The sequence below is a fragment of the Bubalus kerabau genome, chromosome 5, assembly GCF_029407905.1.
Source record: "Bubalus kerabau isolate K-KA32 ecotype Philippines breed swamp buffalo chromosome 5, PCC_UOA_SB_1v2, whole genome shotgun sequence".
In the NCBI taxonomy this organism is placed as follows: domain Eukaryota; kingdom Metazoa; phylum Chordata; class Mammalia; order Artiodactyla; family Bovidae; genus Bubalus; species Bubalus kerabau.
This window is the reverse complement of record NC_073628.1, coordinates 115,032,858-115,054,491: the sequence shown is the minus strand read 5'-3', so window position 1 is coordinate 115,054,491 and position 21,634 is coordinate 115,032,858.

Below are 21,634 nucleotides of genomic sequence, written 5' to 3'. Positions count from 1 at the left end.
TGAAGTTTTCATCTGGACTTGAGAAGAAGTCCTGTGACTCATGAAGCTAGGCCATGGAGATACTAAATTCTAACATACTGAATTTCTGCATTTGGCATAATTACTCAAAATCTGTTTCTCATGTTGATAACCTGTAAAATAGTAATTTTATTAACCTTTAGAGTTGTGTTAAGTTCAAATTTCCAAAAGTCCAAATTTCATTAAGATTGAGAATTTGTGTATAAAAATACAGAAAAAAAGTTCACTCTCAATGTCTGGTTCTTTTTTTTCCATAGCTTGGAAATTATTTTAGGAAGTCAGTATCCTTTCTATTCATTGATATGCAAATGAAACAGTGACTTTTTATGCCCAAAGAGGAAGAACAGCAAATTTTCTTTATCAGAGTATCTTTGCTAAGTCACTTCAGTCGTGTCCGACTCTGTGTGACCCCATAGACTGCAGCCCACCAGACTCCCCCGCCCCTTGAATTCTCCAGGCAAGAACACTGGAGTGGGTTGCCATTTCCTTCTCCAATGCATGAAAGTGAAAAGTGAAAGTGAAGTTGCTCTCTTAGCGACCCCATGGACTGCAGCCTACCAGGCTCCTCCATCCATGGGATATTCCAAGCAAGAGTTCTGGAGTGGGGTGCCATTGCCTTCTCCAAGAGCATCTTTAATCACAGTTAAATTCTCTGAGTTGCTTTATGTTTTCCATTTGCTTTTGCCAAAAGACAAGAAATATACAAAGTCTTAGTATAACAAAAAGTACTAATGTATAAAATAGAAATGCCATTATATAAAATAGAAATCAATAAGAATTCAATATGCTTAAAAGTAGTTTCAGAACAACCACCATTATGTAACAGTTTTATTACTGTCCATCAATCTTATTTCCAAGGGGTAAGCCAAGGAACTCATTTAGATGTAGAACAAGCAGTTTCAAAGACGAGACCACCACTGTAAAAAAGAATCAACAAATAACTCTTGTCATTACAGCTGTCAAAACAAAATCGAACTGGTGGCATAAGAAAGCTTATTATTTCAGTAACACTTAATTCTTTTACAACCAACAGAATTTCAGTAATAACATGTATCTCTGTTATTTTCCTAAGCTTTAATCTTTTTTTTTTTCAAATATATTTATTGGCTGGACATTTTGAAAAGATCTGTTATGTTTGCAGTGTTCTGACTGAAAGTATAGGCAAAGTAGCATATTCAAAATTCAAATGCACAGGGGTTTGAAGGAATAGACAGGCATTCTCCAGAAAACTTGACACCAAGTTACTGGAAAAGCCTGCTACAATTCCCAAATCAAGAGAGACATGCCACAGATAATAAGATACAAAGAACAGAGATAATCACCCATCCATTCAAATATGAGCAACAAATTTCAAAAGGCATCAGTTCAGTTCAGTTGCTCAGTCATGTTCAACTATTTGCAACCCCATAGACTGCAGCACACCAGGCTTCCCTGTCCATCACCAACTCCTGGAACTTGCTCAAACTCATCCATCGAGTCAGTGATGCCATCCAACCATCTCATCCTCTGTCATCCCCTTCTCCTCCTGCCCTCAATCTTTCCCAGTATCAGAGTCTTTTCCAATGAGTCAGTTCTTCACATCAGGTAGCCAGAGTATTGGAGCTTCAGCTTCAGCATCAGTCCTTCCAATGAATATTCAGGATTGATTTCCTTTAGGATTGACTGGCTTGATCTCCTTGCTGTCCAGTAAGGACTTATTTTATGACTGAGCTACCTCTCACAAGGGCAACTCTTCAGGGTATGGATCAGCAGGGATATATTTACTTTGTGAAGATTAATGTCTCCCTGGCACAACTCTTGGGGAGACAAACTAGTATGTAAATAAATGTTTGTATGAACTAATACAAATTAACTTTAATGACAATTTCAGTAATGCCTTATTTATATGACAGGATAAGGAAAGAAGGCAGCGAGGGATTGAACATAATTAGATATTCTAAGTAACTGAGGTTTTCATCTTCAAGTACTAGTTAGTAACAGTTTCATTTAACCCAGTTGTATTGATGTTTTTTTCTGAAATACCACTTGCTTCTCTGCCTGAAACTAATAAAATATGGTGTAGCTTAACCCATTCCTAATGACCCAGAGGTATCTTATATCAATACAAAAGCTATAATACCAGGATGTCCCCAGAAGCTTAGAAGTACTTAGAACCCTTCATTCTACAGCAAATAATCATGGCCTACTATGTTCCTGCACCCCTTTGAGTCTAAATGAGCTGGACAGTCCTCATGATCAATCTTCCTGCTGTCCCTTCTTGCTGCACTGCTGCTACAGCATTGCCTGTGTGCACACTCACACCTATTTGAATTGTCTTATCATGCTAGCCAAATAACCAATATTTTTTAAAAGGTGGGAGTAAAGAAACTCAGATAATGCTAAAACAACTCTGATATGTGGGACAAAAGCCATCTGCCTACTTTCATATTTTCCTATTTTGGAAATTGAGTTTACCAGATAAGTAAATTATTATTGCACTCTACTTCCTTTATAAAAATGTTCTACATACTTAATGGAAGGTGAGCATCTTTGTCAATAATGTTCATCACAGTAGTTTCCTCATATTCATATATCCTCCATTCAGATTAAGGCTAGAGGACTTCCCTGGTAGTCCAGTAGTTAAGAATCTGCCTGCCAATGTGGGGCACGTAGTGTGGGATCCCTGGTCGGGGAAGATACCACATGCTGCAGAGCAACTAAGCCCCATGTCCCACAGGGACTGAGCTTGCACTCAGAGTCCTCGAGCCATGACTACTGAAGCCCAAGAGTGCCTGGAGCCGTGCTCTGCGACAAGAGCCCGTGCTCCACCACAGTGAGAAGGCAGCGAACCCACAACTAAGAGTAGCAGCTCCCCCACCCCGTAACTAGAAAAAAGCCTGTGCACAGCAACGAAGAACCAGCACAGCCAAAAAAAAAAAAAAAAAAAAAGGTTAGAATTAAAAAACAACAGGAATTCATAAATCCGTACTAGTAATAAACATTAAATCAATGGAGAAGGATATACTCTTGCTTATACTTGAACAGGTAAATCTGGAGGGAGTACTGGAGTTGGACAGTCATTTTGCAACCACAGTGGCACAGTTTGGGTAAGACAAGAATCATCAATAGGCACTAACTATGAGAAATTTTGATGAGGAACAGGATATTTGGGTCATCTTAAGAGTTCTTCCTAGAGATATCCTGTTAGTTGCAAGGAATGAAACACAGTAATTATACACTGGAGAAACTGAACAAAACCTTTACCAGGTAATCAAAATTAATGTCACGAATGAGGGACAGATGGACATTCTTTGCCTCAAGATGCAGTTCCCAGAGGACGTAGCATCTAATGAGGAAATGAGGAAATATAATGAGGAATCTAATGAGGAAATATCAGATAAATCCCAAATGAGGAATGTTATGTTGTCTTTTTTTTTTTAAGGGGGTGGGAGTTACATTCTTCAAAGCTGTCAATGCCATAAAAGGCAAAAGTTATGAAAATATTCTAGCTAAAGAGCCATGACAGCTAAAGGCAATATGAGATACTAGGTTGAATCTTTAAATGGAGGGGGAAAATTTTATAAAGCAAATTATTTTATTAATTGGAAAGCAGATGTTAGATTGATTAAAGTACTGTATCATTATATCATTAAAATCACTGAAATTCATAGCTATACTGTGATAATGTCCATAAATACTCCAATATTTAGGAGTAATAGGCTAAGATCTATGTATAATTGGAGGGAAGAAATATATTTATATATATATAAAGAGAGGGAGAGAGAAGAGAAAACAAAAGTAATAAAAAAGTGAAATGTTAAGAATAAGTGACTGGATAAACATTGCTTGGCTGTTCCTTGTAACTTCTATAAATCTGAAATTATTTGCAAATAAAAAGCTTTTTTTAAATAAATGGATTTTTTAAAAAGCATTAAGAAAAAAAAAGCAGCAGTGACAGAAGTAAGCAATCCATCCTAGACCGTAACATGCTAATTATTTTAAATGGCCGCCTTACTGCCAAATCCCCTATGCTTTCTAAAATTGACTACTTCCATGAAATTGTCTCATCTCTTGGGTTAAAATTACAGAAATGATGAATTTTATAATTAGAGTCATGTTATCCAACCTTTTTATTTCATAAATGAGGAAACTGCAGCTCAGAGATTCAAGACTTATCCTAAACTCTTGAACCAGTTAACAGGTCAGAGCACCGTCTTGATTCTACTTCAGTCCCTACAACTGCTGAGCTTTCTATGTGAGGTTACTGCTCAGTTTCTATCACTTTCTCTTTCCTCCTTCCTAACGCTGTTTCCTATGGTTCTTGTATTCCCTTCTTTATATGATTATACAGGGAATTATTATGGCCTTACTGTTTCAACTATCACTGTTCCACTGGTGAAAGTCTCCCAGACCTCTGTCCACACATCTAATTGGCTCCATGGACATCCAGATGAGGACACTCATCATCAGTTCAACCCCTACAAAACTGAAATAACCACAGGAGAAAAAATAAAAATAAAACCTATGAAAATACACCTACCCTTCGTGATAATCAGAGAAAGAGATATTAAAGCAAGACATGTTTCACCTAATAGATTGCCCCATTAATAAAATTCATAATGTTCAAGTTTAGCCAGAATGTAAGCAACAGACTGTCTCATAAACTGATGGCAGGAGTTTAAATGAGCATATTTCTCTGGTGGACAGTTTGCCAAAGTTAAGGAAAATCTTAATGTACATACTTTTTGACTAAGCAATTTCACATGTAGATATTACTTGTCTTAAAAAAAAATACTGCGACGACATTCAAAGAAATATATAGGACTGCTCTTTTAGTATTGTTTGTAATAGCAAGAATTGGAATACTTAATATCTATCAATAAAAGGGTTCAATTCAGTTCAGTTCAGTTGCTCAGTCATGTCCGACTCTTTGCAACCCCATGAATCGCAGCACACCAGGCCTCCCTGTCCATCACCAACTCCCGGAGTTCACTCAAACTCATGTGCATCAAATCGGTGATGCCATCCAGCCATCTCATCCTCTGTCGTCCCCTTCTCCTCCTGCCCCCAATCCCTCCCAGCATCAGAGTCTTTTCCAATGAGTCAACTCTTCGCATGAGGTGGCCAAAGTACTGGAGTTTCAGCTTCAGCATCATTCCTTCCAAAGAACACCCAGGACTGATCTCCTTCAGAATGGACTGGTTGGATCTCCTTGCAGTCCAAGGCAATCTCAAGAGTCTTCTCCAACACCACAGTTCAAAAGCATCAATTCTTCAGTGCTCAGCTTTCTTCACAGTCCAACTCTCACATCCATACATGACCACTGGAAAACCATAGCCTTGACTAGACGGACCTTTGTTGGCAAAGTAATGTCTCTGCTTTTGAATATGCTATCTAGGTTGGTCATAATTTTCCTTCCAAGGAGTAAGTGTCTTTTAATTTCATGGCTGCAATCACCATCTGCAGTGATTTTGGAGCCCCCAAGAATAAAGTCTGACACTGTTTCCACTGTTTCCCCATCTATCTGCCATTAAGTGATGGGACCGGATGCCATGATCTTCATTTTCTGAATCAACGTTGAGCTTTAAGCCAACTTTTTCCCTCTCCTCTTTCACCTTCATCAAGAGGCTTTTTAGTTCCTCTTCACCTTCTGCCATAAGGGTGGTGTCATCTGCATATCTGAGGTTATTGATATTTCTCCCAGCAATCTTGATTCCAGCTTGTGCTTCCTCCAGCCCAGCGTTTCTCATGATGTACTCTGCATATAAGTTAAATAAGCTGGGTGTTGATATACAGCCTTGACGTACTCCTTTTCCTATTTGGAACCAGTCTGTTGTTCCATGTCCAGTTCTAACTGTTGCTTCCTGACCTGCATACAGGTTTCTCAAGAGGCAGGTCAGGTGGTCTGGTATTCCCATCTCTTTCAGAATTTTCCACAGTTTATTGTGATCCACACCGTCAAAGGCTTTGGCATAGTCAATAAAGCAGAAATAGATGTTTTTCTGGAACTCTCTTGCTTTTTCCATGATCCAGCGGATGTTAGCAATTTGATCTCTGGTTCCTCTGCCTTTTCTAAAACCAGCTTGAACATCTGGAAGTTCACGGTTCATGTCTTGCTGAAGCTTGGCTTGGAGAATTTTGAGCATTACTTTACTAGTGTGTGAGATGAGTGCAATTGTGCAGTAGTTTAAATATTCTTTGGCATTGCCTTTCTTTGGGATTGGAATGGAAACTGACCTTTTCCAGTCCTGTGGCCACTGCTGAGTTTTCCAAATTTGCTGGTATATGGAGTGCAGCACTTTTTCACAGCATCATCTTTTAGGATTTGAAATAGCTCAACTGGGATTCTATCACCTCCACTAGCTTTGTTCGTAATGATGCTTTCTAAGGCCCACTTGACTTCACATTCCAGGATGTCTGGCTCTAGGTGAGTGATCACACCATCGTGATTATCTTGGTCTTGAAGATCTTTTTTGTACAGTTCTTCTGTGTATTCTTGCCACCTCTTCTTAATATCTTCTGCTTCTGTTAGATCCATACCATTTCTGTCCTTTATCAAGCCAATGTTTACATGAAATGTTCCCTTGGTATCTATAATTTTCTTGAAGAGATCTCTAGTCTTTCCCATTCTGTTGTGTTTCCCTCTATTTCTTTGCATTAATCTCTGAGGAAGGTTTTCTTATTTCTCCTTGCTATTCTTTGGAACTCTGCAATACAAGGGTAGGTAAATACAATTATACTGTTTCTTTGCATACATGAAAACATAGCTATATATAGACCAATATGGGAAAGAGCCCAAACATTGAAGGGAATCATGTACATGAGTCTCCAGTTTCCTTTTAAGTTGGTGCATACATAGAAATCAGCAGAGAAAGGCTGTCACAATGGTTACTCCAGGGGAATGGAATTAGGGGTGGAGAAGGGGACTTCTTTTTTCTACTTTATATATTTCTATTGTTTGCTTTTATCATTGTGGGGTTTTGTTGTTGTTGTTGTTGTTTTGTTTTAGTTTTACCAGAAGCATGATAGCTTTTATAAAAGCAGCCACAGCAATCGAGTTTCCCTGGTAGCTCAGCTGATAAAGGATCCACCTGCAATGCAGGAGACCCTGGTTCGATTCCTGGATCAGGATCCCTGGAGGAGGGATAGGTTACCCACTCCAGTATTCTTGGGCTTCTTTGGTGGCTCAGACTGTAAAGAATCTGCCTGCAACGTGGGAGACCTAGGTTCAGTCCCTGGGTTGGGAAGATCCCCTGGAGCAGGGCATGGCAACTCACTCTAGTATTTTTGCCTGGAGAATCTTCACAATGAGTTGGACACTACTGAGTGACTAAGCACAGCATAGCACAACAATCAAAGAGCTTTCTTTTTAACCTGAAAACTTTTCTTTAATCCGTTAAAATTCCTATCAGTTCCTAAAGTTCCTAACAGTTACTGTTCCTATCACTTCTCTTTTCCAGACTTAAAATGAATGTTTACTCTTTTCCCTCCTTTAACATTTATCCACTTATTCTTGATCCTTATAATTTATTTGCAGACTGTTTTGCAACTATAAGCTCAAACAATGTATGTAGAAAGGTATTCCTAACTAGTCTCTTAGATTTAACTACACCCTTTTTTTGTTCTTTTGCTCACTTTTCCTCCATCACTGTTTTCATTATGTCACAAGTCTTCTCCATCCTTACTCATTTGCCAGTTGAAAAATTCCCAGTTCTTTATGGTTCAACAGGAGGCATCCAGGGACTTCCATAACCTCAGTCCACTCTCCGCTGATCACCACTCCATACACTTGTTCAGTCACTAAGTCATGTCTGACTCTTTAAGACCACATGGACAGCAGCACGCCAGGCCTCCCTGTCCTTTACTATGTCCCGGAGTTTGTTTAGATTCCTGTCCACTGAGTTGGTGATGCTATCTAACCATCTCATTCTCTGCCCCCACCTTCTCCTTTTGCCTTCAATCTTTCCCAGATTCAGGGTCTTTTCTAATGAGTCGGTTCTAAGCATCAGGTGGCCAAAGTTTGGAACTTCAGCTTCAGCATCAAGCCTTCCCATGAATTTTCAGGGTTGATTTCTTTTACAATTGACTGGTTTGACCTCCTTGCAGTCCAAGAGACTCTCAAGAATCTTCTCAAGCACCACAATTCGAAAGTATCGATTCTTTGGCACTCAGCCTTCTTTATGGTCCATCTCTCACATTTGTACATGCTGCTGCTAAGTCACTTCAGTCGTGTCCGACTCTGTGTGACCCCAGAGACGGCAGCCCACCAGGGTCCCCCATCCCTGGGATTCTCCAGGCAAGAACACTGGAGTGGGTTGCCATTTCCTTCTCCAATGCATGAAAGTGAAAAGTGAAAGTGAAGCCGCTCAGTCGTGTCTGACCCTCAGTGACCCCATGGACTGCAGCCTTCCAGGCTCCTCCGTCCATGGGATTTTCCAGGCAAGAGTACTGGAGTGGGGTGCCATTGCCTTCTCCACATTTGTACATGACTAGAAGGCAATGGCACCCCACTCCAGTACTCTGGCCTGGAAAATCCCATGGATGGAGGAGCCTGGTAGGCTGCAGTCCATGGAGTTGCGAAGAGTCAGACACGACTGAGCGACTTCACTTTCACTTTCACTGGAAAAACCATAGCTTTGACTAGATGGACCTTTGTCATCAAAGTGATGTCTCTGCTTTTTAATATGCTGTGTAGGTTTGTCATTGCTTTCCTTCCAAGGAGCAAATATCTTTAAATTTCATGGCTGCAGTCACTAACTGCAGTGACTTTGGAGCTCAAGAAAATAAAATCTGTCATTTCTTCCATTTTCCCCCCTTCTATTTTCTATGAAATGATGAAACTGGATGCCATGATCTTAGTTTTTTGAATGTTGAGTTTAAGCTTTTTCACTCTTCTTTCACCCTCATCAAGAGGCTTATTAGTTCTTCTTAACTTTCTGCTGTAAGAGTGGTGTCATCTGCATATCTAAGGTTGTTGATATTTCTCCTGGCAATTTTGATTCCAGCTTGTAGATTCATCCAGCCTGGCATTTTGCATGGTATACTCTGCAAAGAAGTTAAATAAGCAGGGTGACAATATACAGCCTTAATGTACTCCTTTCACCATTGGGAACAAGTCAGTTGTTCCATGTCTGGTTCTAACTGATGCTTCTTGACCCACATACAGGTTTCTCAGGAAGCAGGTAAGGTGGTCTGGTGTTTCCATCTGCTTAAGAATTTTCCACAGTTGTAATCTACACACTTAAAGGCTTTCACATAGTCAGTGAAGCAGAGGTAGATGTTTTTTTCTGTAATTCCCTTGCTTTCTCTAGGATGCAACGGATGTTGGCAGTTTGATCTCTGGTTCTTCTGCCTTTTCTAAATCCAGCTTGAACATCTGGAAGTTCTTGGTTCATATACTGTTAAAGCCTACCTTGAAGGATTTTAAGCATAACCTTACTAACATGTGAAATGAGCACATTGTACAGTAGTTTGAACATTCTTTGGAATTGCCCTTCTTTGGGGTTGGAATGAAAACTGACCTTTTCCAATCCTGTGGCTACTGCTGAGTTTTCCAAATTTGCTGACATATTGAGTGCAGCACTTTAACAGCATCATCTGTTAGGATTTTTAAATAGTTTCCTGTATATTCTTATCAATAAACAGCACAATGTCATATACATATATGAAGCTTGGAAAATACTTACTGAATATATTTTATACTAACTATGAACAATTCAGCATGAGATACCTAATATATGTTTAATATTTCCTAGAATTCAGCTTGGTTATAGAAGCTTATTCATGAGCTCCAGAGTAAAATTGCTTTCAAAAATCAAAATATTTTTCGAATAATGCAGAAAGTTAAGTGGGAAAAAGTAGCATTCAGTTCAGTTCAGTTCAGTCACTCAGTTGTGTCCGACTCTTTGCGATCCCATGAATTGCAGCATGCCAGGCCTCCCTGTCCATCACCAACTCCCGGAGTTCACTCAGACTTACATCCATCGAGTCAGTGATGCCATCCAGCCATTTCATCCTCTGTCGTCCCCTTCTCCTCCTGCCCCCAATCCCTCCCAGCATCAGAGTCTTTTCCAATGAGTCAACTCTTCGCATAAGGTGACCAAAGTACTTAATATCACTTCATAAAGGTGATATGGTAGAAAATTTTAAAATGTATTACAGGAGATAATTTTCTACTATATCACCTTTATGAAGTGATATTATAAAAGATATTTGAAAGAATATCCTTCTATATCTCTCTCTGCATTTATATATTGAGAGATATGCATATAAAATTTAACAGTGAAACTGGAGTCTGTCATTTAGTGTTTTTGCTTATTCTGGTTCTTGAAAGTTTTTGCTAGCTCACAGTCAGGAACTGACTGGGGCTCAGATCATGAACTCCCAATTGCCAAATTCAGACTTAAATTGAAGAAAGTAGGGAAAACCACTAGACCATGCAGGTATGACCTAAATCAAATCCCTTACGATTATACAGTGGAAGTGACAAATAAATTCAAGGGGTTAGATCTGATAGAGTGCCTGAAGAACTATGGATAAAGGTTCATGACATTGTAGAGGAGGCAGTGATCAAGACCATCCCCAAGAAAAAGAAATGCAAAAAGGCAGAACGGTTGTCTGAGGAGGCCTTACAAATAGCTGAGAAAAGAAGAAACACGAAAGGCAAAGGAGAGAAGGAAAGATATACCCATTTGAATGCAGAGTTCCAAAGAATAGCAAGGAGAGATAAGAAAGCCTTTCTCAGTGATCAGTGCAAAGAAATAGAGAAAAACAATAGAATGGGAAAGACTAGAGATCTCTTTAAGAAAATTAGAGATACAAAGGGAACATTTCATGCAAAGATGGGCTCAATAAAGGACAGAAATGGTATGGACTTAACAGAAGCAGAAGATATTAAGAAGAGGTGGCAAAAAAACACCAAAGAACTGTACAGAAAAGATCTTCATGACTGAGATGACCACGATGATGTGATCACTCACCTAGAGCCAGACATCCTGAAATGCAAAGTCAAGTGGGCCTTAGGAAACATCACTATGAACAAAACTAGTGGAGGTAATGGAATTCCAGTTGAGCTATTTCAAATCCTGAAAGATGATGCCGTGAAAGTGCTGTACTCAATATGCCAGCAAATTTGGAAAACTCAGCAGTGGCCACAGGACTGGAAAAGGTCAGTTTCCATTCCAATCCCAAAGAAAGGCAATGCCAAAGAATGCTCAAACTACCACACAATTGCACTCATCTCACACGCTAGTAAAGTAATGCTCAAAATTCTCCAAGCCAGGCTTCAGCAATACGTGAACCGTGAACTTCCTGATGTTCAAGCTGGATTTAGAAAAGGCAGGGGAACCAGAGATCAAATTGCCAACATCCACTGGATCATCAAAAAAAGCAAGAGAGTTCCAGAAAAACATCTACTTCTGCTTTATTGACTACGCCAAAGCCTTTTTGACTGTGTGGATCACAACAAACTGGAAAATTCTGAAGGAGATGGGAATACCAGACCATCTGCCCTGCCTCCTGAGAAATCTGTACACAGGTCAAGAAGCAACAGTTAGAACTGGACATGGAACTGGTTCCAAATAGATAAAGGAGTACGTCAAGGCTGTATATTGTCACCCTGCTTATTTAACTTATATGCAGAGTACATCTTGCAAAATGCTGGGCTGGATGAAGCAGAAGCTGGAATCAAGATTGCTGGGAGAAATATCAATAACCTCAGATATGCAGATGACACCACCCTTAAGGCAGAAAGAGAAGAGAACTAAAGAGCCTCTTGATGAAAGTGTAAGAGGAGAGTGAAAAGTTGGATTAAAACTCATAATTCAGAAAACTAAGATCATGGATGCCGGTCCAATTACTTGGTGGCAAATAGATAGGGAAATAATGCAAACAGTGGCAGACTTTATTTCTGGGGGCTCCAAAATCACTGCAGATGGTGACTGCAGCCATGAAATTAAAAGACGCTTACTCCTTGGAAGGAAAGTTATGACCAACCTAGATAGCATATTCAAAAGCAGAGACATTACTTTGCCAACAAAAGTCCGTCTAGTCAAAGCTATGGTTTTTCCAGTAGTCATGTATGGATGTGAGAGTTGGACTGTAAAGAAAGCTGAGTGCTAAAGAATTGATGCTTTTGAACTGTGGTGTTGGAGAAGACTCTTGAGAGTCCCTTGGACAGCAAGGAGATTCAACCAATCTACCCTGAAGGAAATCAATCCTGAATATTCATTGGAAGGACTGATGCTGAAGCTGTAACTCCAATACTTTGGCTACCTGATGCGAAGAACTGACTCACTAGAAAAGACCCTGATGCTGGGAAAGATTGAAGGCAGGAGGAGAAGGGGACAACAGAGGATGAGATTGTTGGATGGCATCACTGACTCGATGGCTATGAGTTTGAGTAAACTCCGGGAGTTGATGATGGACAGGGAGGCCTGGCATGCTGTAGTCCATGGGGTCGCAAAGATTTCAACATGACTGTGTGCGTGACAGAACCAAACTGAACTGAGTGTAGTAATAAAGTTGCTTATCACATTACAGATGGGAAAAGCTTACTGCATAACCAATGAGTCCCTTTCCCTGGAGAAATGTAATTCTATCTGTGGTTTCGCATTCTGAAAATAAATATTCTAACTCCTTCTGAAAATTAGTAACATAAGCATTTAATTGTCCCTCTGTTAGACCAACCAATATATTTTATATAACTCTTACTGTATTTAATAGAGACTTCACTTAGCCAGAGAGACTTTCTTCACTATGACTTAGCATACACAGATTTGAAACTCATTGTTGAATAATGGCAATTATATTTTTCTTCACTGTATCTATAACATAGGGGTTATTAAGAGTATTTAACTTGAGAAAATATAAATGGTGGTAAAACTAGTTATAGATTGACTTTCAAATTGTGACTACACTTAGAAATCATGATGTCATTAAAAACAGTCATTTTTCAAAAAATTGTTTTCAATTTACTAATATGTACTATAATATAAACAATAGCAGAACACATGCTGAAACTGAAATAAAGCCACTTTAAAACTAATGGGCTTTGGGGCCAAGTTATACCTAAACATATATATTGATACTTGTCTCAGTTCAGTTCAGTTCAGTCCAGTCACTCAGCCGTGTCTGACTCTTTGCGACCCCATGAATCGCAGCACGCCAGGCCTCCCTGTCCATTACCATCTCCCGGAGTTCACTCAAACTCAAGTCCATCTAGTCGGTGATGTCATCCAGTCATCTCATCCTCTGTCGTCCCCTTCTCTTCCTGCCCCCAATCCCTCCCAGCGTCAGTGTCTTTTCCAATGAGTCAACTCTTTGCATGAGGTGGCCAAAGTACTGGAGTTTCAACTTTAGCATCATTCCTTCCAAAGAACACCCAGGTCTGATCTCCTTTAGAATGGACTGGTTGGATCTCCTTGCAGTCAAGGGACTCTCAAGAGTCTTTTCCAGTACCACAGTTCAAAAGCATCAATTCTTCGGTGCTCAGCTTTCTTCACAGTCCAACTCTCACATCCATACATGACCACTGGAAAAACCATAGCCTTGACTAGATGGACCTTTGTTGGCAAAGTAATGTCTCTGCTTTTGAATATGCTATCTAGGTTGGTCATAACTTTCCTTCCAAGGAGTAAGCGTCTTTTAATTTCATGGCTGCAGTCCCCATCTGCAGTGATTTTGGAGCCCCGCAAAATAAAGTCTGACACTGTTTCCACTGTTTCCCCATCTATTTCCCATACTTGTCTAGATGTACTTATATCTCGGTACTTTTCTTCCTTATCAACATTATTAATTTTGAAATATAACCACAAGAAAGGCAAGGCTTCTGATAAATTAAAAACAAATTTATTGACTACCTTCTAAACTTGGTGAATTGAATATTCAAGTTTATATCTGCTACCTCCCAAAATTCACATAAAATTACAATAAAGTATAAAAAGAATGAAAGAAGAAAGGATAATGAATAAAGATTTTTAGAAGATGAAAAAATAAAGGATAAATAGATTTAAGTAAGTAGAGTAAAATGCAATGAGCTGTCTTTTTAAAAGGCAAAAAGAAGCCAGCTGATTTGCATAGCAGAAATCTGAAAAGTTTAGGAATTGGAGAGATGGGGTACTGAGAAAACTGTACCCATGTCATTCCTCATGTCATTATTCTAAACATTAAATAATATTACAAAAGTTAAAAAAAAACCTTTAAAAGTGTTTCTGTTGGGTTTTATAAGTAATATCCTTTGTTATGTGTTATAACATTAATTTCTAAGCACTTTTCTAAATCACCAATGTTTGGTGCTTGAAATTATAAGACTGGTACAATCACAGTATCTGCATTTTCTTTTCCTTGTTTCCAAATTACTGCCCAGAAATATCAGGTCAATGCTGTGTTTACCTTGTTTTAGATGCCTTCCAATTCTCTGCCTCATCACACCCTGGGCTAGCCTTGCCTGCCCATGTCCACGGCAGGCTCCTCAACTTGCCTAGAAGTTCAGGGCCCAACTTCCTAGAAAGGGAATTCACACAAACTTACTTGAGCAGCATTTAGTCAACATACCTATTCTTTCTAGAGGGATTCATGTGATAAACCCATTTTAGGCTCTACACTCACAGTATAAAAACTTTCTGTCCTGCCACATTGTAGGGAGGTGACTGAAAAATCAGTCATCTTTCAACCTCCATCCCCCTTCTGAAAGGCCAAAACTCCACACTCTATCCTTCTTACAAACACCAGCTTTTTCCTAACTTTGGTTTCCTTTCACGTTTATTTCAATTTGATGTTACCTGTACACATCTCTTTCCATTAGGCAGGGCACTGTGTGATTTCCCCAGGTTTCATATAACCCACTGTTGCTGCTGCTGCTGCTGCTAAGTCGCTTCAGTCGTGTCCGACTCGGTGTGACTCCGTGGACAGCAGCCCACCAGGCTCCCCCGTCCCTGGGATTCTCCAGGCAAGAACACTGGAGTGGATTGCCGTTGCCTTCTCCAATACATGAAAGTGAAAAGTGAAAGTGAAGTCGCTTGTGTCCAACTCTTTGCGACCCCATGGACTGCAGCCTACCAGGCTCCTCTGTCCATGGGATTTTCCAGGCAAGAGTACTGGAGTGGATTGCCATTGCCTTCTCTGATATAACCCACTAGGGACAGCCAAAGTGGTGCTTAGCTACAAATGAGCCAGTTTTCATATGAACTATAAATCCTATTCAATTAACCAAATAGAATTTGTTATGTAATCAGCAAACAGAAGTCAAACCTAAAATTAGTATTCGAGATCTAGGACAAGAGATAGAGACAAAAAGTCAGGAAGAAGATGAAATTTCCAGGTAAAAAAGTATTAATAATTCAACTACTGTGAGTGCATGTTAGTCGCTCAGTCATGTCTGACTGTCTGAGACCCCACAGATTGTAACCTGTCAGGCTTCTCTGTCCATGGAATTCTCCAGACAAGAATACTGGAGTGGGTTTGCCATTCCCTCCTCCAGGGGAATCTTTCCTACCCAGGGATCAAACCCAGGTGTCCTGCATTGCAGGCACATTCTTTACCATCTGAGCTACCAGGGAAGCCCTAGTGGTTTTTGTTTTCTACAGGAAGCCTTGCAACATAACCCATCCTCTAGCCGGATTTATAAGAAAGGATGATTCCCCACTGAATGTCATCAGGAAGAAACTAAGAGTGTAGCCAACGGAAAATGAGCTATCAACTTGAAAACTGTAACATGCTAAAAATCCTTGTTCAGATGTAATAGTAGGAAAAAATGTAAAAAAGAGGAATCTAAAAGGTAATTGTCCAGATACAAAACTGTTTTATCTAGTTAAAACAGAAATATTCTTAGAGTGGAAAGTATCAGTCTATCTGACTCACAATCTATTATCTAGTATTTATTCCCAAAATGAATCTACCTTTGAAGCATGGTGAGATTGAGGGGAGGCACAGCTGGAGAGAAAGAATTAGGACCATATGGATGATCTTGCTAGGTAATTTAATAAATTCTCATCCCGATGCTCTTGCCCATTTAGTGAGATCTCCTCAGTCTCTGTATCCTGATTAAATTTCTCATCCTGCAGAGGATTCCTAGGGAGGACTGCTCCCCATTCCTACTATAACCAAGTAGGCCCCTCCTAAAAGAACAATATCTCTCTCATGTTCATTATTGCACTTGGCATCTGGGCTCCTGTGTACACCAGATTAACACTTAGAAAAAAAAAGTACATAATAGAACTTCTAGAAACTATTGTGTTAACAACTGGTGATGCCTTTAATGCACTTTCTACCATGAATTTCATTACTATGTAACTTCTTATAATAGATCTTAAGCTCCTTGAGGATAAGAGTTCCTTCAGATTTGTAGTCCTTTGTTACCACTATCTCAGTGTCTTGCACAGAGAAGGTTATCATTAAATACATAACAGATAAAGAGGAACAATAATGATAATGGACAAGTCACTTTTCCAGAATCCTGGAATAAAAATTTTTATAGTGGTGAACCATCAGCTTCTTCAAAATCTAAGTCATAGCTCACTTTCTCTTTTATTTCCTTAATCATTATTATTAATATTTACTGGAAATTTTTTCAGTGATATAAGAGCGTATACCTTGACAACAGATGTTTTAATGTTGTACCAGTTCTTGAGACATATTATTAGCAGATGCTTTTTCATCCCAGCTCGTCGCTAAGTTCCTTGAAAGTGGGTTTTTATTTTTCAATTTGTTAATGTGGTGTATTACATTGATTGATTTGTGGATATTGAAGAATCCTTGCATCCCTGGGATAAAGCCCACTTGGTCATGGAGTATGATCTTTTTAACATGTTGTTGGATTCTGATTGCTAGAATTTTGTTAAGGATTATGATCCAGCAATCCCACTGCTGGGCGTACACAGTGAGGAAACCAGAAGGGAAAGAGACACGTGTACCCCAATGTTCATTGCAGCACTGTTTATAATAGCCAGGACATGGAAGCAACCTAGATGTCCATCAGCAGATGAATGGCTAAGAAAGCTGTGGTACATATACACAATGGAGTATTACTCAGCCATTAAAAAGAATACATTTGAATCAGTTCTAATGAGGTGGATGAAACTGGAGCCTATTATACAGAGTGAAGTAAGCCAGAAAGAAAAACACCAATACAGTATACTAACGCATATATATGGAATTTAGAAAGATGGTAACAATAACCCTGTGTATGACACAGCAAAAGAGACACTGATGTATAGAACAGTCTTTTGGACTCTGTGGGAGAGGGAGAGGGTGGGAAGATTTGGGAGAATGGCATTGAAACATGTAAAATATCATGTATGAAACGAGTTGCCAGTCCAGGTTCGATGCACGATACTGGATGCTTGGGGCTGGTGCACTGGGACGACCCAGAGGGATGGTATGGGGAGGGAGGAGGGAGGAGGGTTCAGGATGGGGAACACGTGTATACCTGTGGCGGATTCATTTTGATATTTGGCAAAACTAATACAATTATGTAAAGTTTAAAAATAAAATAAAATTAAAAAAAAAAAAGAAAGAAAGTGGGGACCATGCCTTCAATCTCATCACACCATTTATAACTACTCTGCACACAGTATTGAGTAACATTGACCATATGCTTTTCATGGACCAGGTGTTTTCTAAGCATTTCTTGCGTATTTAATCATTTAATCCTCATGGCAGCCCTATGGGGTAGGTACTAAACGTAAGTAGCTAGTTCAAGGTCACATGGCTGGGAAGTGGCAGCACCAAGATTTGATTCAAGTCAGTCTTGCTCCAGGTGCATGGTCCTAACCAATCTACTTTATTGCCTCCTAGACAGAAAACATTATAGTGGCTTCCTAAACAACTGATTTAATCTAAAATATTTCTTAAAGGCATGATTTTTGATCAGCAGTGGTTTGTGAAATAGTCAGGTAGAAGAGATTTTTCTCCTCCCTTTGTTGTTCTGTTCACATTACTAAAACATCTCCCTTACTACTATAATTCAACTTTGTTGTTCTTGGAATTCTTACAGCACAATCAAGTTATCCACTGCACCACAACTTCTTTACAGTTTGTTCATTTCTACTACTAGCATATCTCTCAGAATGCCAAACCCAAAGTCCCTAGCTGCTGCTGCCTCATATACGGCAGCAACATCAAACCCATCTGCTCCTTACCAGCTAGGGGACCTCAGACAAGTCACTGAAATTCTCTCAGCTTCAGCTCTGTATAAGAAAAACTGGGATAATAAAATCTCCATGTAAGGTTCAGAGATGATGTAGGTTAGGGGACTAGCATAGCATCTGGTGCCTAGTAAAGCTCTGTTAGTGATTGTCATTATTCTCTTAGCAATTCACCTAACTCTTGCTACATGAGTAAACCAACATAGTTCAGTTCAGTCGCTCAGTCCTGTACAACTCTTTGCGACCCCATGAATCACAGCACGCCAGGCCTCCCGGTCCATCACCAACTCCCGAAGTTCACTCAGACTCACATCCATTGAGTCAGTGATGCCATCCAGCCATCTCATCCTCTGTCGTCCCCTTCTCCTCCTGCCCCCAATCCCTCCCAGCATCAGAGTCTTTTCCAATGAGTCAACTCTTCGCATGAGGTGGCCAAAGTACTGGAGTTTCAGCTTCAGCATCATTCCTTCCAAAGAACACCCAGGACTTATCTCCTTCAGAATGGACTGGTTGGATCTCCTTGCAGTCCAAGGGATTCTCAAGAGTCTTCTCCAACACCACAGTTCAAAAGGATCAATTCTTCGGCGCTCAGCCTTCTTCACAGTCCAACTCTCACATCCATACATGACCACAGGAAAAACCATAGCCTTGACTAGATGGACCTTTGTTGGCAAAGTAATGTCTCTGCTTTTAAATATGCTATCTAGGTTGGTCATAACTTTCCTTCCAAGGAGTAAGCGTCTTTTAATTTCATGGCTGCAATCACCATCTGCAGTGATTTTGGAGCCCAGAAAAATAAAGTCTGACACTGTTTCCACTGTTTCCCCATCTATTTCCCAGAAGTGGTGGGACCGGATGCCATGATCTTCGTTTTCTGAATGTTGAGCTTTAAGCCAACTTTTTCACTCTCCTCTTTCACTTTCATCAAGAGGCTTTTTAGTTGCTCTTCACTTTCTGCCATAAGGGTGGTGTCATCTGCATATCTGAGGTTATTGATATTTCTCCCGGCAATCTTGATTCCAGCTTGTGCTTCTTCCAGCCCAGCGTTTCTCATGATGTACTCTTGCATATAAGTTAAGTAAGCAGGGTGACAATATACAGCCTTGACGTACTCCTTCTCCTATTTGGAACCAGTTTGTTGTTCCATGTCCAGTTCTAACTGTTGCTTCCTGACCTGCATACAGATTTCTCAAGAGGCAGGTCAGGTGGTCTGGTATTCCCATCTCTTTCAGAATTTTCCACAGTTTATTGTGATCCACACAGTCAAAGGCTTTGGCATAGTCAATAAACAGAAATAGATGTTTTTCTGGAACTTTCTTGCTTTTTCCATGATCCAGCAGATGTTGGCAATTTGATCTCTGGTTCCCCTGCCTTTTCTAAAACCAGCTTGAACATCAGGAAGTTCATGGTTCACGTATTGCTGAAGCCTGGCTTGGAGAATTTTGAGCATTACTTTACTAGCATGTGAGATGAGTGCAATTGTGCGGTAGTTTGAGCATTCTTTGGCATTGCCTTTCTTTGGGATTGGAATGAAAACTGACCTTTGCCAGTCCTGTGGCCACTGCTGAGTTTTCCAAATTTGCTGGCATATTGAGTACAGCACTTTCACAGCATCATCTTTCAGGATTTGAAATAGCTCCACTGGAATTCTATCACCTCCACTAGCTTTGTTCGTAGTGATGCTTCCTAAGGCCCACTTGACTTCACATTCCAGGATGTCTGGCTCTAGGTGAGTGATCACATCATTGTGATTATCTGGATCATGAAGATCTTTTTTGTACAGTTCTTCTGTGTATTCTTGCCACCTCTTCTTCATATCTTCTGCTTCTGTTAGGTCCATACCATTTCTGTCCTTATCGAGCCCATCTTTGCATGAAATGTTCCCTTGGTATCTCTAATTTTCTTGAAGAGATCTCTAGTCTTTCCCATTCTGTTGTTTTCCTCTATTTCTTTGCATTGATCGCTGAGGAAGGCTTTCTTATCTCTTCTTGCTATTCTTTGGAACTCTGCATTCAGATGCTTATATCTTTCCTTTTCTCCTTTTCTTTTCGCTTCTCTTGTTTTCACAGCTATTTGTAAGGCGGTAACCGTAAAGATTTGCACTCTCCCTATTGCCTTTTGGTGCTATTACTTTTTCATTGTGCTGGTGTTAAAATTGATGAGATTCTATGTCTTAGTGATGCTTATGCCCCATTAAGCAGTGAAAGGAGAGAGTTTCTGGGTTTTTTTTTTGGCTGCCCCAGGTCTTCGTTGTGGCACACGGGATCATCTGTCTCCGTTGCATCATGCAGGATCTTTTATTTGAATCGAGTAAACTCTTAGTTGCAGCACGCAGGATCTCATTCCCTGAACAGGGATTGAACCCTGCATTGGGAGCAGGAGTCTTAGCTGCTAGACTACCAAGGAAGTCCAAGGATAGTGCTCTTTAATCACTGCTCTAGTTTCTTGCCACACAAAATTTGCAGTGAGTTGGCTGGTCATTTCACCTCTCTTGGTTAATTCCACAGCAGTCAGGTAGAGAGAATAGTGGCATCATTGATCTTGGGACATTTTCTTGCAAGTAAAGAATACATAAAAATTTTCCTATCACTGTCCTAAGTCAGGGCCTTCCCTGGTGGCTCAGCAGTAAAGCATCTGCCTGTAATGCAGGAGACACAGGAGATGTGGGTTCGATCTCTCGGTTGAGATGATCCCTTGGTGGAGGGCATGGCAACCCACTCCAGTATTCTTGCCTGGAAAATCCCATGGACAGAGCAGCCTGGCGGGCTACAGTCTACAGGGTCACAAAGAGTCGGACATGACTGAAGCGACTTAGCATGCAGGCACCCACACCTTAGGCAAAGTTGCTTACCGTTGGGCCTCATAGGTGCTAAACATTCCTGGAAGTTCGTGGCAGATTGTACTTCAAGTTGATCGTCATCAGCAAGGAATGATTATGATCCAGATTGTTGCAGTACCAAAAGGATAAAGCAAGTGATTGATACTTACTATGTCTAGTCTAAAATTGTGCAGTGTACTGTTGGTAGGAATGCAAACTAGTACAGCCACTATGGAGAACAGTGTGGAGATTCCTTAAAAAACTGGAAATAGAACTGTCATATGACCCAGCAATCTCACTGCTGGGCATACACACTGAGAAAACCAGAATTGAAAGAGACACGTGTACCCCAATGTTCATTGCACCACTGTTTACAATAGCCAGGACATGGAAGCAACCTAGATGTCTATCAGCAGACGAATGGATAAGAAAGCTGTGGTACATATACACAATGGAGTATTACTCAGCCATTAAAAAGAAAACATTTGAATCAGTTCTAATGAGGTGGATGAAACTGGAGCCTATTATACACAGCGAAGTATGTCAGAAAGAAAAACACCAATACAGTATAATAACGCATATATATGGAATTCAGAAAGATGGTAACAATGACCCTATATGCGAGACAGCAAAAGAGACACAGATGTAAAGAACAGACTTTTGGACTCTGTGGGAG